The 13,661-nt window shown below is 42.0% G+C and overlaps 1 protein-coding gene across 1 annotated transcript in view; it reads left to right on the forward strand.

Annotated features, from left to right (window-relative positions):
* Nucleotides 1-13,661, forward strand: part of pik3cb (phosphatidylinositol-4,5-bisphosphate 3-kinase, catalytic subunit beta) — a 75,687-nt gene that overhangs the window by 16,678 nt on the left and 45,348 nt on the right. The gene's annotated exons all lie outside the window — the stretch shown is intronic.

Genomic DNA, 13,661 nt, shown 5'->3' on the forward strand with positions numbered 1-13,661 from the left:
TGACTCGGCTGGAGGAGGTCCTGACAGGCGGGGAATGCGGGGAAGTCAGCCTGCATGCTTGACTTTCATGTCAAGAGATCAGTGTTACACCACCTGTGTGCACTGTCACTGCATTTGATGTATTGTATCCTATTAGGCTGAGTAACAATGGAACTCGCCCATTTTTTTTTCTTGTCTTACTTCAGCTTTATTGAGGTGTTTGATCTGCTATAAAACGTTGCTGCACCTGGTATTAGTAGTACTTATTTCTTTGTCATAAGTATTGCTTACTTAATGCCATCTTTAGCCAGACTTTAAGCTCTTTACGTAACAGTTTGTCCTTGCAGAAAATAATGTGCAGTATTGCACTTAGGGGTGTCACAATTCTCCAAATCCGCAATACGATTTTCATTTTCAATTTTAAGGTCAGGATTTGATTCAATTTTAAAGTTAAAATGTCAATGAAGGCTGCTTTTCATCTGCAGTATCCGGCTGTGTGTGAAGTCTGCAGCCTAAGATGTAAAATCAAGAAACAAGTAACAACAATCACTATGATTCCAAGCATGTCAGTACAACACGGACAGGGGCAGTAATTCAACAAAGCATGTAAACAGCATATTCTGTTTGGTTATCCGAATTTAAGTCTTATAAATGTAGCGTTTTCTGATTAAGACGTGGGATATGCCGATATTTTTCTGTTTTAGGAGCATGTTTGGGAAAGCACATTCCGAATATTCCTCTCAGTTGTTTTTTTTGCGACCAATGGCCTCTTGTCTTTTTACAGACTCCGAATATTTAGTGCATGTTAAGGTTGTAATTGCGATTAGGGGTGCAACGATTAGTCGACATTAGTTGCCAACGAATTTAAGTGGCAATAATTAGTTGTTGATAATTAGTTAATGAGTTGAGCATGCACATGAGTGACTGGGAAAATTGCGGCGGCTGATGCACCAAAGTCGCATCACTGAATCGCAAAACTTAAAAACTAAAGCCTGGGTGCATTTCACCCTCAACACTGCAAAAAATCGCCTTTTCCGATTCGAATCGATTCATATTTGACTGACCCAATATCGATTAATAAGTCCCGAGATTGATCTTTAAAAATATGTGTAAAAACGTGTCTGATCACTCACGTTTCTGAGCGCCCCTGAATGCAGCACGACTCAGCGCATCCCCCCCAAAACATGGCAGTGAGGGAGACATGCCCAGGCTTGTTTACTGCACCTACAACGGAGACATCAGCGTTCGCCGACGGACTCTTTTTAGCGTGTGTGCGTCCATGAATATGTTAGTTAGTTTTGCACTGATGTGATGTTTATGTTACTCTCTGTTAGCGTCGGCTTTGGCCGCGAATGTATTTTCGGCATGTTGTTATACAGTATGCCTTTCCCCATCACTCTTAGTCTCGTGCGGTTTTGTTATTCGCGCTATGAGATCTCATGGCCAAATCTCAAGTTGAACCCCAGTTTGTTGGATCAAAACCATGAGCCAGATGTATGGACTGAAAATCTGAACTGGAAAAAAAGTTCATAAGCTGTCTAATTTATAAAATTGGTAATATTGTGCTTTCCGTTTTACCCCTAAACAAATCGAATCGAATCGGAAATCGAATTGAATCGGGACCTTGTGAATCGGAATCGAATCGAATTGAGAAATCCTTATCGATACCGAGCCCTATCCAAAAGTACATTTCAATTATTTAAATCATCGAAAGGTAATTTTGATCAATATTCAGTTATGAATTGAAATCCTGGCACCCTGAGCGTTGATTGCTACCTACAGTATATGTGAATGATGTTCTCCCTCACTGTAGTTGCCCAGTGAGCAGATCAGCGGGCCCGTTTTTAGAACAGATGTGGTGATTGGATGAATGGCGATGTAAAATGAACCATTAAAGCAGTGAACTGTGTTACTCTCAGCACTACTGACCCAGTTTGTCAACCAAACCCCAAGTGGAGTTGAGTAAGTCTGCTGCTTGTCAAGTGCTGCATAGTTTGTTCATTACAGATGGTATTATTTGTGTCGTAACTCACCGCATTCTATCCTGCCCCTTTTACCGCTTTAGCATACGAGAGCTGTTGAACTGTTATTTCAACTCTTACTGACAGATTAATTAATAATAGAATAATCATTAGCTGCAGCCCGATGTCGTATTACAGTTTTATTTCCTTCTGTTGTTCCCCACGCAGAGCTCACAGAGTAAACACCGTCTATACTTCCTCCTCCGCTCAGATGTCGCGCAGTCGTACAGGTGCAGCTTCGACAGCTATATGCATAAAAACCCAATTTCCTGCTGTCAATCAGTGCCGGTGGCCAACAAGCACCAATAATCAGCGCAGATGCCTCCCACCTGCACTCTCTGTTTGTCTTCCTTCACTCCTACTAAAATGTGGAAAAAATAGCTTGATCCAATTACTCATGCTGTGCTCTGTCTCCGGTGATCTTCCCACCGACTCCAGAGGTTTAAATGGCACTGCAACATCATTACATAGCTCCCCATAAGGCAAATAAGTTTCGTCTGCACTGACTTTTTTCTGAGAAATGACCTTTATCGCTTTCAGTATTAAAACTGTGTGTTGAAACCGCTTGACTCGCACAATCCTAGGAAACCCTGCCCTCAGGCTCATTCTTAGTAGTGTTTGGGTGGCATTATACTCTTTGCAGCGACCTTGTAACCCGATGTATTTCAGAAGCTGTGTATAATTAGACTTGCGTGTGTTTTCAGCCGGACAATAGAACAAGTACTAGCACAGCTTAATTATAGACTGTCAGTAAAATACGCTGCGTTCTCGCATGAAACATTATATTTCCTGTCTGCAGAAACATGATGTTTTTGTGCGTCTGTCTCAGCAGATGACAAAGATAACACAAAATATGTTTGGCATCGATTCCTGTGGAAAACATTGGCTTGTGTGTGCTGTATTAATAGTTAAACAGGAATGGATTCTGTGGCGGCGCAGCCCAGACGGACGGATGGATGGATGGATGGATAAACTGGAGAGACGATCAGCGGCGTGTCATTTACCCCGGCTAAGTGTTCCAGGCAACCCGGTCACCTCCTATAGCGAGACGACATCCGCAGCCAAGAAATGTCTCCCATTTCCAGGCGTGTGTGTCATTCAGTGCCAGTGTGTGGCCCTTTGTTTATGAGGGAGATAAATGGTGGATTGGCAAGATGCTAGGAGACGAATACTGAAAAATCAGCAGTGTGTGTGGGAGCCGTCCCCGCTGCATTCACACCAGCTCGGTGTTATTTCTGCTTATACCTCTCTGTTTTTTTCCACTTTTCACGATAGCAGCCGTGGAGACTGTGTGACTCTGTCTGACTTTTTTTTAAACTCTATTTTTAAACTTCCCATATTTGAAGAATCAAGTTGCAGTGTCGTGCGGCCTGCCATGACCCTAAACAACCTCTCAATCAGCTCTGTTGTTCTCTGTTGTTCAGAGCGTGTTTTTCACGTCCGTCAGACTCCTCTGTTGTGGTTGTAAATGATGTCAATGCCTCTTAGAAGATTGCTCGTAATGTTAAACATTGTTCAAGAGTACATTGTCATGAAAATAATGCCATTGTTGACAGTAGTACTACATTCTACTTATTATAAATAGAGCTGAACCACCTCAGGGGGGACTGAGAGTGAGACAAAGTTACTCATAAGACAGGTGAATGCTGTTCTGAAAACAACAGGAAGTCGGTTATCAAAGTTTGGCCCCATGATTTGGCTCACAAATCATCAACTTCAGCAGCTGTAGCTGCGGTCACATGCGACTCCTGGAGGCTGCTTGGTTATTTTAAAACTCTTCTGATTTGGTCAATTTACATCAAATCTGAAGATGTGGACCTGATGCACATGGATGTAATGAATCAGTGTGATGTACACTGTTTCAAGAATCATCATTATCTTCATCTTCATTCTGCCTAGAACGCCAGAGCCTGCTTAAGAGTCGTGTTTTTTTACTATCAAAGTCATTCAGTGATAGTTGTGAGAACTGCTTATGCTACTATTCTTCTACTTAAATTGTACTTATTCATACTTGGAATGTGTGGATTTGCCCAAAATATAAACAGATGTCAACTTACACTATAGTTCGCTATTTGCATCCCCAATCTTAGCTCACATAGCACATCCTCGAAAAGGCATAATGGGAGCTGTAGGAACAGTAAGATTTTCTTCCAAATAGAATTAAGACTGAAAAAAATAAAAGTAACAATATATATCAGATTTTTGTCCTTAAAGACCCCCTCCAGTGAAAATCAAGTGTTTAACCTTGTAAAAATTCCCATGTGGTGTTGTTCATGTGCTACAAGACACATCAGGGACAACATCAGCAGTCATCTCCATGGCTGCAGCGTACCAAGGACAGGCTGAACAACACGTTTTCAGATTGGCAGGTTTGAGACTTCACAAACCTAAGGAGCCAATCCGGTTAATGAACGGGGTGATGCTATGCATATCATTATGTGTAACCTATGGCAACCACTTTGGTGATGCGTAACCGTCATCGTAATTTTTGCAAACTCACTACTGAGTACTAACGTTGACGTTACTGCTACTAATTACTACATTGCAAGCTAGCTAAGTTACAAGCTTACAAGTTTCAACAAGTTGCCTCTAAATGATGGCAGAGACGTGTTTTGTTTTTGGCTGTAATTTTTACGAAAAATTGAAGCACGTAGTGGGCGGGGACTATGCAGGGAGAAGGAGGAGATGCCTTAGGAATATTTTTACAAGGTAATTAAACGTATTTTGCAGAATAAAACATATCAGACACAATTTATTATTTCAAGTAGAGCATTTTATTTCTTTAAACAGGACTGGAGCTGCTCCTTAAGGAATATTTTGGACATTGCTCAGGCTGTGGATGTCTGTTTGTCATGGAGAGATGGAACTGTGCTGGTGTTTGTGGGGGGCAAAGTTATCTCGAGTTTGTCTGAGAGAGGCCCAGACTGGGTCAAACTTTAAATAGTCATGGATTAGACGAATCAATTTTGATGAGCAACTGTAATAAATACATATATTTTCTGGTTCTGTTAGCTCACAAAGCTCAAAAAGACATTTTTAGTTTTCTGAAACTTTATCGACTTCTATTAAAAAGGTTTTAACATGCAGCTGTAGAGCTAATATATACATACTAGGTTAGACAGGCAATGTTAATATTAACCGAAAATTTTTAGATACAGCTGTCAGTTGACAGTTAAAGTAGCCAAAGGTTGATGTTGTCTTCAATGGAAAAATATTGACCTCCATACGAAAAAAAACAAAACACGTTCACTCCCTAATGATAGCTGTTCATTGTTTCCTCTTTGTCAGAGTTTCCGAGGGAAGGCTTCCTCTTGCGCTTTTCAAAAAAAAAAGAAGCTGTGGTGTCGAATGGAACAAAGGCTAAACCTTATGTCATCCTCACAGAGCAGCTGTTAGCACACGGTGCCACTCGACATCAAAACAGGACGAGCCATACGGGCCACCTCCAGTCAGCCTGCTATCATCTGTGGATGCTTCAAACCGTCCTTTTTCATAGGAAGGCACAAGGAAGTGAACCCAAAATGTAGACTCTTAAAAACATCTTCTGGTTTTGTTTTGATGACATCAAGTGTGTTCCTGGAAGGCAGGAACTACTTTTATTAAACATCTTCCAAGAAATGCCCTGCCTGCATTTGATTCATTGTCAAGAGCAGAAAAGGCAAAGAAAAGGACATCGGAGTGTGTGTGTGTGTGTGTGTGTGTGTGTGTGTGTGTGTGTGTGTGTGTGTGTGTGTGTGTGTGTGTGTGTGTGTGTGTGTGTGTGTGTGTGTGTGTGTGTGTGTGTGGGTGTGTGTGTGAGAATTTGCCTGTGCGTTTAATTTCTGTGTTTCCTGTTCCACAGAATCAGATTAATTGGAAAGGTCATTTTGAATATGTGGGGTTTTTTGTCTCCTCAAGGCTTCCCTGTGCACGTAGTGTGTGCGTGTGTGTGTGTGTGTGTGTTTGCATGTCTGGGAGCTTGCTTTGAATAATGAACTGTTGTGGTGATAAGAGTTTGCATAGTCTGTAGCTTTTTAGTGACGCTGTGTGAAGGTAAACTGAAGCAATGTTTGGTTGCTTTGCTTGCATGTCGTCAAGAAGTCTGGTGTAAAGATGTTCCGATACCAAGTTTTTGCCTAGTACCAAGGGCTGCGCATTAAATTACAATATAATCATTATTGCAGTAAGTACACATTGCAAAAGCCTGAATTTAACCCAATGTCTAAGAAACATTTTAATGTAAACAAGCCATGCCTTCTCACTAAGCATGCACATTAGACGGTAAAATGCTTTCACACTAGGGATGCACGATATTAGATTTTTTGCCGATATCCGATATGCCAATATTTTACAACTCATTTAGCCGAGTACCTACACCGATATTTTTTCCCCGCACACCTAATTGCAGAGATCATCAACTCTCTTCTGTATTGGAATTAGCGTACAGTATAATGGTGATACTCTTATCACATCTGTTACAACGGTCGGGGTGACGGGCTTGAGATGGTTAATCAAGTTTGTAGTGTTGAAAGACTTTGCCTTGGCTCCTCCTCGCATCACTAAAGCTGAGCAGTCATTGCAAATAGCAGTTTTGCTGTCTATTTCGGACACTTTGAAAAACTTCCACACCACAGACATTTTGGCTTCTAACTCTCTCATGCTGCAGGTAGACACACGTGACGTCATCACGCTGCGCCGCGCAGGTCTTCTTCGCGCCGGGGACATTGTGCCGAGGTCGGGATTTAATCAAGTATGCAGCAGCCCATTATTTTATCGGTTAATTATATATCGGCGTGTTGGCCGATACCGATAACGTGCTGATAATATCGTGCCTCCCTATTTCACACCATTTCGATTCGATCAAATGAAGCCCAGGTTACCTAGCAGCTTAAATTAGGGCTGTCATGGTAACCGCATGACCCCATGACCGCAAAACCAACCGTGGGGTGGACCCAGTGACCGTCATCACCACTTTTTTTTTATTTTTTATTTTATAGACCAACTGATGTTGCAAGGTATGTGTCCTGCATGTCATTGACGCATTCAAATCTAAAAGGGACGCATTAAACTCACTATCCATGCGTCCCAGGGAAACACCTCATCTTTCCCATAAAGAACGATACATTATGAACAATAAACTCATTTTAAATATCACAGTAATCACCAAAAGCAACCTGGCTGTCGGTCTCGCAACATGCTCGTTTAGCCGCTACAACGACAGCTAGCCCGTCACCACAGATTTCATTTCAACAATTAAGGATACGAACTTAGAGTGACTGCAGGTTTATTAACCACTGCTGTGTTCGCTCATGTCGATGATGTCTTACCGTCTGGGGGACGCGCTGTAGTTAAACAAAACATACTCAGGCTGGGACGTCGATTAGCCACCGAACAGCAAATCATGAAATCGTTGTCATTTCCAGTTTCTTTCATATCGTGCAGGCTAGTACCCCTCCAATACTAGTGTGTTATAAAAATGTATTCATAATATTGGTAGAAATAAACAGATTTTGCTCACTATGACCAACATTTCACTCGGCTAGCACCACACTGTTGCTGTTTGTTGCCTGATATTGCTTGAACCAGTGGATTTGGGGGGTTAATGGTTATGGTATAGGATTGGTGCATTGACTGGCGTACTCGCTGATACCTGATAAATGCCTGTTAGGGACAACTCTAGTCTGTTGTATATGTACTGTAGTGTTGTTGCCTCTAATCTGAGTGTTCAGACTTTAAAAAAAGCAGCTAATTTGCATTGACCCTTGTGACTGATATTGTTGGGGGGGCACTGTGTGACCAGCGCCATGTGACCCTGTTGCCCCCTCCAGTGTTTTTACTGGAGCTCAGTGTCTGTGTGTGTGTGTCTGTGAGGCCGAGCTTTGTGTGTCCGTGAGGGGGGAGAAATGCTGCAAAAGGGGGGGTGGGTTTGTTGTGAGGGTTGATGGGGGGCAAGGGCATTACAAGGGCAGTGTTTGTGCAGGGCACGGGACTGTCCTCACTGGCACGCACGTACACATACAAACACGCACACACACTTGGCAAAGACAGAGGCTTATTGTGGACACCCAGCCCAGTCGGGTCCACGCACTACAGTCGCACATTGTGTCGCACTTTGCCTCTGCAGCTCTTTTTCTCTCATCTTTCTCTTTCTTTTTCTACTCAAATTAAAATCTCTTTTTCTTTATTTCCTTACCAACTTCTATTCTTGTGTAACTTCTGACGTGATTATCCTCACCTGAACGTTCAGCTCTCATTTGCGTCCTTCCTTCAAGGCCGTCAACATCTTTTTTTTATCTCTTAACCACCCTTTCTTCGTAACAGAGTCCTTCTCCCCTCGTTTTGAGGCATCCTCCGCTCCCCTCTCTCCTTCTTCCTCTGAGCGAGGTGAGAAAAGTCTGACAGTTGAGTCACGGAGAGCGAGAACAACGTTTTCACGCTGCTTATATTGACGTCTGTGTGTCGCCTGTGTGATTCTCCTCACTTGCCTTGTGTCTGTGAAGTGAATCAGGCTCTGTGGAACATCACACTTGCAAAACACTCTCTCACCCCCCCCCCTCCTGGCATACACACTGACACTCAGATGGAAGCTAATAAGATTAACTCATAATCCGACTTTATTATGCAGACAATCTGCAATAGCAATTAAAATCCACATCATATTAAACTACTCTTGAAATATTAGCGATGTAATTACAACTTCTTAATGCTAATCATCGTATTGGGCTTTGTTTTTTGCAATATTTAACTCTCATTTTCTCAAGATGTGACCTCCCGCCGGTTGTGCCATCAGTGTGCGAGTGTGCATTAGAATCTAAGCCTCCAACATTAATGTATGAATGTGTGTGATTAGGCTGAAGGCGTGTATTAAAAAGCGCTTTGAGTGGTCTGAAGACAAGAAAGGCGCTATATAAGTGCAGTCCATTTACACTATAAGCTAATTGATATTCTTTGTAACACTTGAGGTTTATTACCGCGGTCACTAATGCAACAATATTGTTCATCCCTCCTCTTCGCTCCCTCCGTTGCCAGCCCTTCCCTGCACCGGAACTGCATTTCCACCCAAAATAGTTTTAGCCCCAGGAACTACTTTTAACAACTTTCCCCTGCTTTTTATTATTGTTAATCTTCTTATCACAGCTGCTTTAATCTATTGTTTTAGCTTATTAGCACATTACCCGCAACTGAGGATAAGGACCTTTGCTTAAACCTAAAATTTGCAGGAGTTTTGTAAGAGTTTTGGGGGGCATCCTGGAGGGAAAAAGCTTTTCTACAGCTATTTATGAATAAAAACGTGTTCAACTTCAACACTATTACAATTTATTTTCTTTTTAAACACATTCAAAACACGCAAAATATAGCCTACCATCTGTTTTGGAAACCAGAGGCGTAAAAGTCCCGCCTCGAACTGGCAGTGTGAAAGGAGCTGTGGATTGTTGTGAGGGTGGCGGCTGCACTGGCGATCATGACGAAGCTTTAGCGAGATTATAGCGCCGTTGTCTGGGTAACGTAACACGAGATAAAATCTCTCTCTCTGCCTTTTATACTGGTATATTGGTCGCACTGCTATGTAGGAAGCAACCCACCTTTTTAGATGGGAAAAAAAAGCATTAAGAGTGCGTCTTATACACCGAATTTTACGGTAGATGTATTCGGGATGGGCATTTGAAGGCATATCAATATTCAAATAGTGTATTTGCTGACAGTGAAACGTAGTTGTTTATGGGACAGAGCAGAGGACGTGAGGAGACGAGGGAAACAAAAACACGCCGTCTCTCAATCGTGATACTGCTTTCGGTTTGGTGCCGATCTGGTGATGCCAGAAGGCTCCACACACGCCTGCTTCACCTCAAGGAGACCCCTACTCATGCCCCACATGGGCCAAACAGCCAGAGACCGACACCAAGCTCTCTAACACACACACGACTAAATTTATTATAATCCTCAAACATAACGACCTGTGGCACTTACAATCGCGCCCACAGATAAGAATACACTGTCCTTACCTGACTACATCGATCACACTTTCAATTAAGATATTTAAATGCAAAGCTTAATAAACATGCAACTTCAGGACTACAAGAACTCCACCACACCGTCCTTCTTACTTTTCAAATATTTATAAAATCAACATTGCTGTTTGTTCTACCTTTTGAAAAGCATAAAACAGTCCAGCAGTAAGCGAGACGGTGTGTGGGAGTTCTTCTCATTGTTCTCAGATTTACAAGAACGACCACGTTTGGTTCACAGCTTTTTATTTGTCTGCAAAAATACGAACGTGGAACACAAAAGGTGTTTGTGTGCTTCAGCAGGGACGTAGGCTGCTGATGGCTGCAGTTCACTGCGCACAGCGTCTGATTACAAAAACACATTAAAAACCAGGTTTTGTCTCACTGTGATATGACTGACAACAAATCACTTTGTATGGTCGATTCAGCCAAACTTTGCTTTGTTAACACCACAACTCTACACCAGTAGCAATGCAATAGCATGTATCTAACAGGCTAGGGTAAATATAGCATGGCATCAGTTAGCGTTTAGCATCGCTAAGCCGTATGTAATTTAAAGTCAAGCGACTTGCATTTCTGTTTATTCCAACATGGCTTCCAGCAAAGCAGTAGCTTGTCTGCCCATGCCACAGCACCAGAGAAGGACAGCCTGTGACCAAGCAACACATTCAAACCCCTCTGCCAGTCCTCTAATGCTGCAAGTTACAATCATAATGTTCAGCATTGTAAGCTCTACCCCCAAAGAGTACATTCGGAAAGTACTACCCCCCTGAGCAGGGACATTTTTGGGACTACATAATGTCACCAGGACATACTCTATACCCTGCAGCAGCAATTCACTGAGGTCCTCCAAAGATTCCTCGTCCCTCCGGAATGTTCCCTCTGCAGACACACAACTTTAATTTGTATTCCTCAAGTAAAAACACACACTGTCAAGGCTACACCAGTGTCCCAATATGATCTCTTGCAACACTGAGGCGTGATTATATCCTTTTACTACAGATATCTTCACTGCTCTCTGACAGTTCACCATCTCCGAGTTTATCGCCAGTTTATGAGTTGAAAAGAGCGATAATTACACATACAGTTTGCACATTTGTCTGTTAACATACACCAAAAACACATGTTAATTATATGTCATATGCATAGTGGGAATTTCTGAAATGACACAACACACCAGCGCTCATCTTTATACAGTTCAGTGTGGACAACATGTTCTGGGCAGGTTCAAACTCATGCTGCGTTTAAGTGGAACTTGTGAGAGCATGTGTGTGACGGGGAAACATTAGCACGTAACATTCAAGTAGCTTAACTTAAGAGACCTTCGTTTCCAGGCAACTGATTTCAAAAACGAGATGTTGCCTTGTTTGTCTTTTCAGAAGTGATGAATGATTTTGTTCCAAGCTTTTCAAAGCACCTTTGAAGCCATGCTGTTTTCACACCCCGTGACGTTACTTCACTGCAGGTGTTTTCCATCAATAGTGATGAGCAAAGCTCCTGCTGTGACACAACTGGACAGAGTTCAAGTCAAAGAGGTTAGCTTTGGCAAAAGGACACGTATAGATAATTTGCTGTATGTTCAGGTACAGTAATAGGCAAAAATGCCTCATGATGCATGCACATGGATGCCTTAGTTGTCCCAAGTGGATTTTGATGAGTTAGTTGACACTTTAAAACGTGCACATGCCAAATGAAGCATGTATTTTGCATCAATATGACATATGCAAGATAATGAAGGTGTAAAACAAAGTATGTGTAAATTTACAATTTACAACCGTTGTGGCAATAAAACTTTGTCAGTTGTGTCAACCTTATCAAACATCCACACATGCATGAGTCCGGGCATTTTTCTTTACATTATAAACTGCACACTTTGGCTACATCATAAGCACATCCCAAAAGTCGCAATGAATTAATTACAATACAGAAGAAGCATTATTTTATGTAAACAAGCCCTGCTCTCTCACTAAGCATGCAAAGATTTGACATTTTGGATGGAGCCCTGAATATAATGGCCGTGCTTTATTACCATTTCGATTGGATCAGATGAAGTAGGGGTGGGAATCGCAGGATAACTCATGTCACGATACAAAACATAATACTGGGACTATGATAACGATAATTTCACGATGCAGCAATTCTGCGATAATCGATATATTGCAAGACAATCATATAATGATACATTGTGATATCTGATTAGCTGCAGAAAAGACAATGTCTCTGAAAAGGTTAAGAGCAGGATGAATGTATTTATTCACTGCAATTTGGTGTCAGTTTCACAGAATTTGACAGAAACTGATATGACCCGATGTACGTGTTTTCAGTTGTTTATTTTAAATTACAGAACTATAGAACTATAAAAATAAATCAGACACATCTGGCACATCTCTTGACTTCTTTTCACCGCTGTCCAACATTATCACGCTGTCTTCTTCTTCCTTTATCCTGCTGTCAACTTCTTCCTCAGCCAATTAATTTCCATTCACGGTACCCTCATTCATGTCATAAGCGCCACCGCGAGGAGTCATGAAGTAGTGAGTCAAAATCGCAGGGAAATCTGTTTAAAGCGCTGTATATTTAAAATATCGATATATGGCACATGAGTCAAGATGACGATATATTGCCGTATCGATATTTTGTCCCACCGCTAAGATGAAGCCCAAGCTAGCTAAGATTAATTGGTATCAAGTTAGTGGTAAAAAATAATTGTAAAATTTATATCAGATTCAGAAGGGGCATGTTGCAAGCACAGGTATTGTCTATATAGCTGTGCACCCTTTAATATTTGTTAATTCATTGCACTTAATATCGTAGCATTGAACAACGTACTCACACATTGCAGAGTTTCTCATATCATGCAGGCCTACAACACACAGTTACAACTTGCTCAGCATATCTGTGTTCACAGCTGCAGTCCGCACACAGCACTTTGTCTTCATTGCTTTTACTGAGTACTGTTAGATGTGTTATGCAATGCTCTGAGAGCAATCTGCGGTGTGCATGAAACGGATCTGTTCCCGTTGCACTTCCCTCATTCTCTCTTGCACCTGAGCTGACCTGATCCTCCTGCTAATGATGCTGCTGCAGAAATAGGTAGCAAGGAGAGCACGTCAGACCCCCTAATGTCATCCAAACTCGATGCAGTCACAACGCAGACTCGCGCTGTCAGAATCCATCTGGCAGATCGACACATCATGATGTCAGGGATAGGGGGACTTTGATGTGTCGTGCACAGTTGTCACAAGATGTTTACGAGGATATGTCCTCTTTCTTTGTCTGTGATGTAACAAGAAGCAATGGACTGGATACAATTAGCGTCACTGTGGATTAATGGTCATTATACACATTCTATTTTATCAGAGGTGAATTATAACCATCTTAACTGTAATGTAGTTAAGTTAAAGTCATATAGGAATCCATTACTCAAGGTATCCGTGCTTGATAAAGTCATGATTGTGATGCAACAGTGATGCTAGGGGAAACTGCGTACATCCTCCCTCCTGCACTGATAAGAGTGAGATGGTGGGTCTGGAGAGCTGTGTTGTCATCCTTCAGCCTGGAATGGAGATTACTGACATAATGGGGGGGATGAGCAGAGGCAAAAGCTGGCACATAGTCAGGAGAGCAAGGAACATTCCTGGAGTAAAAGGGGAATTAGTTGAGTGTACATAGGGCT

The sequence above is a fragment of the Semicossyphus pulcher genome, unplaced genomic scaffold (genome assembly GCF_022749685.1).
Source record: "Semicossyphus pulcher isolate SPU_LCO1_2020_fin unplaced genomic scaffold, fSemPul1.0.p SCAF_26, whole genome shotgun sequence".
Classification (NCBI taxonomy): Eukaryota; Metazoa; Chordata; class Actinopteri; order Labriformes; family Labridae; genus Semicossyphus; species Semicossyphus pulcher.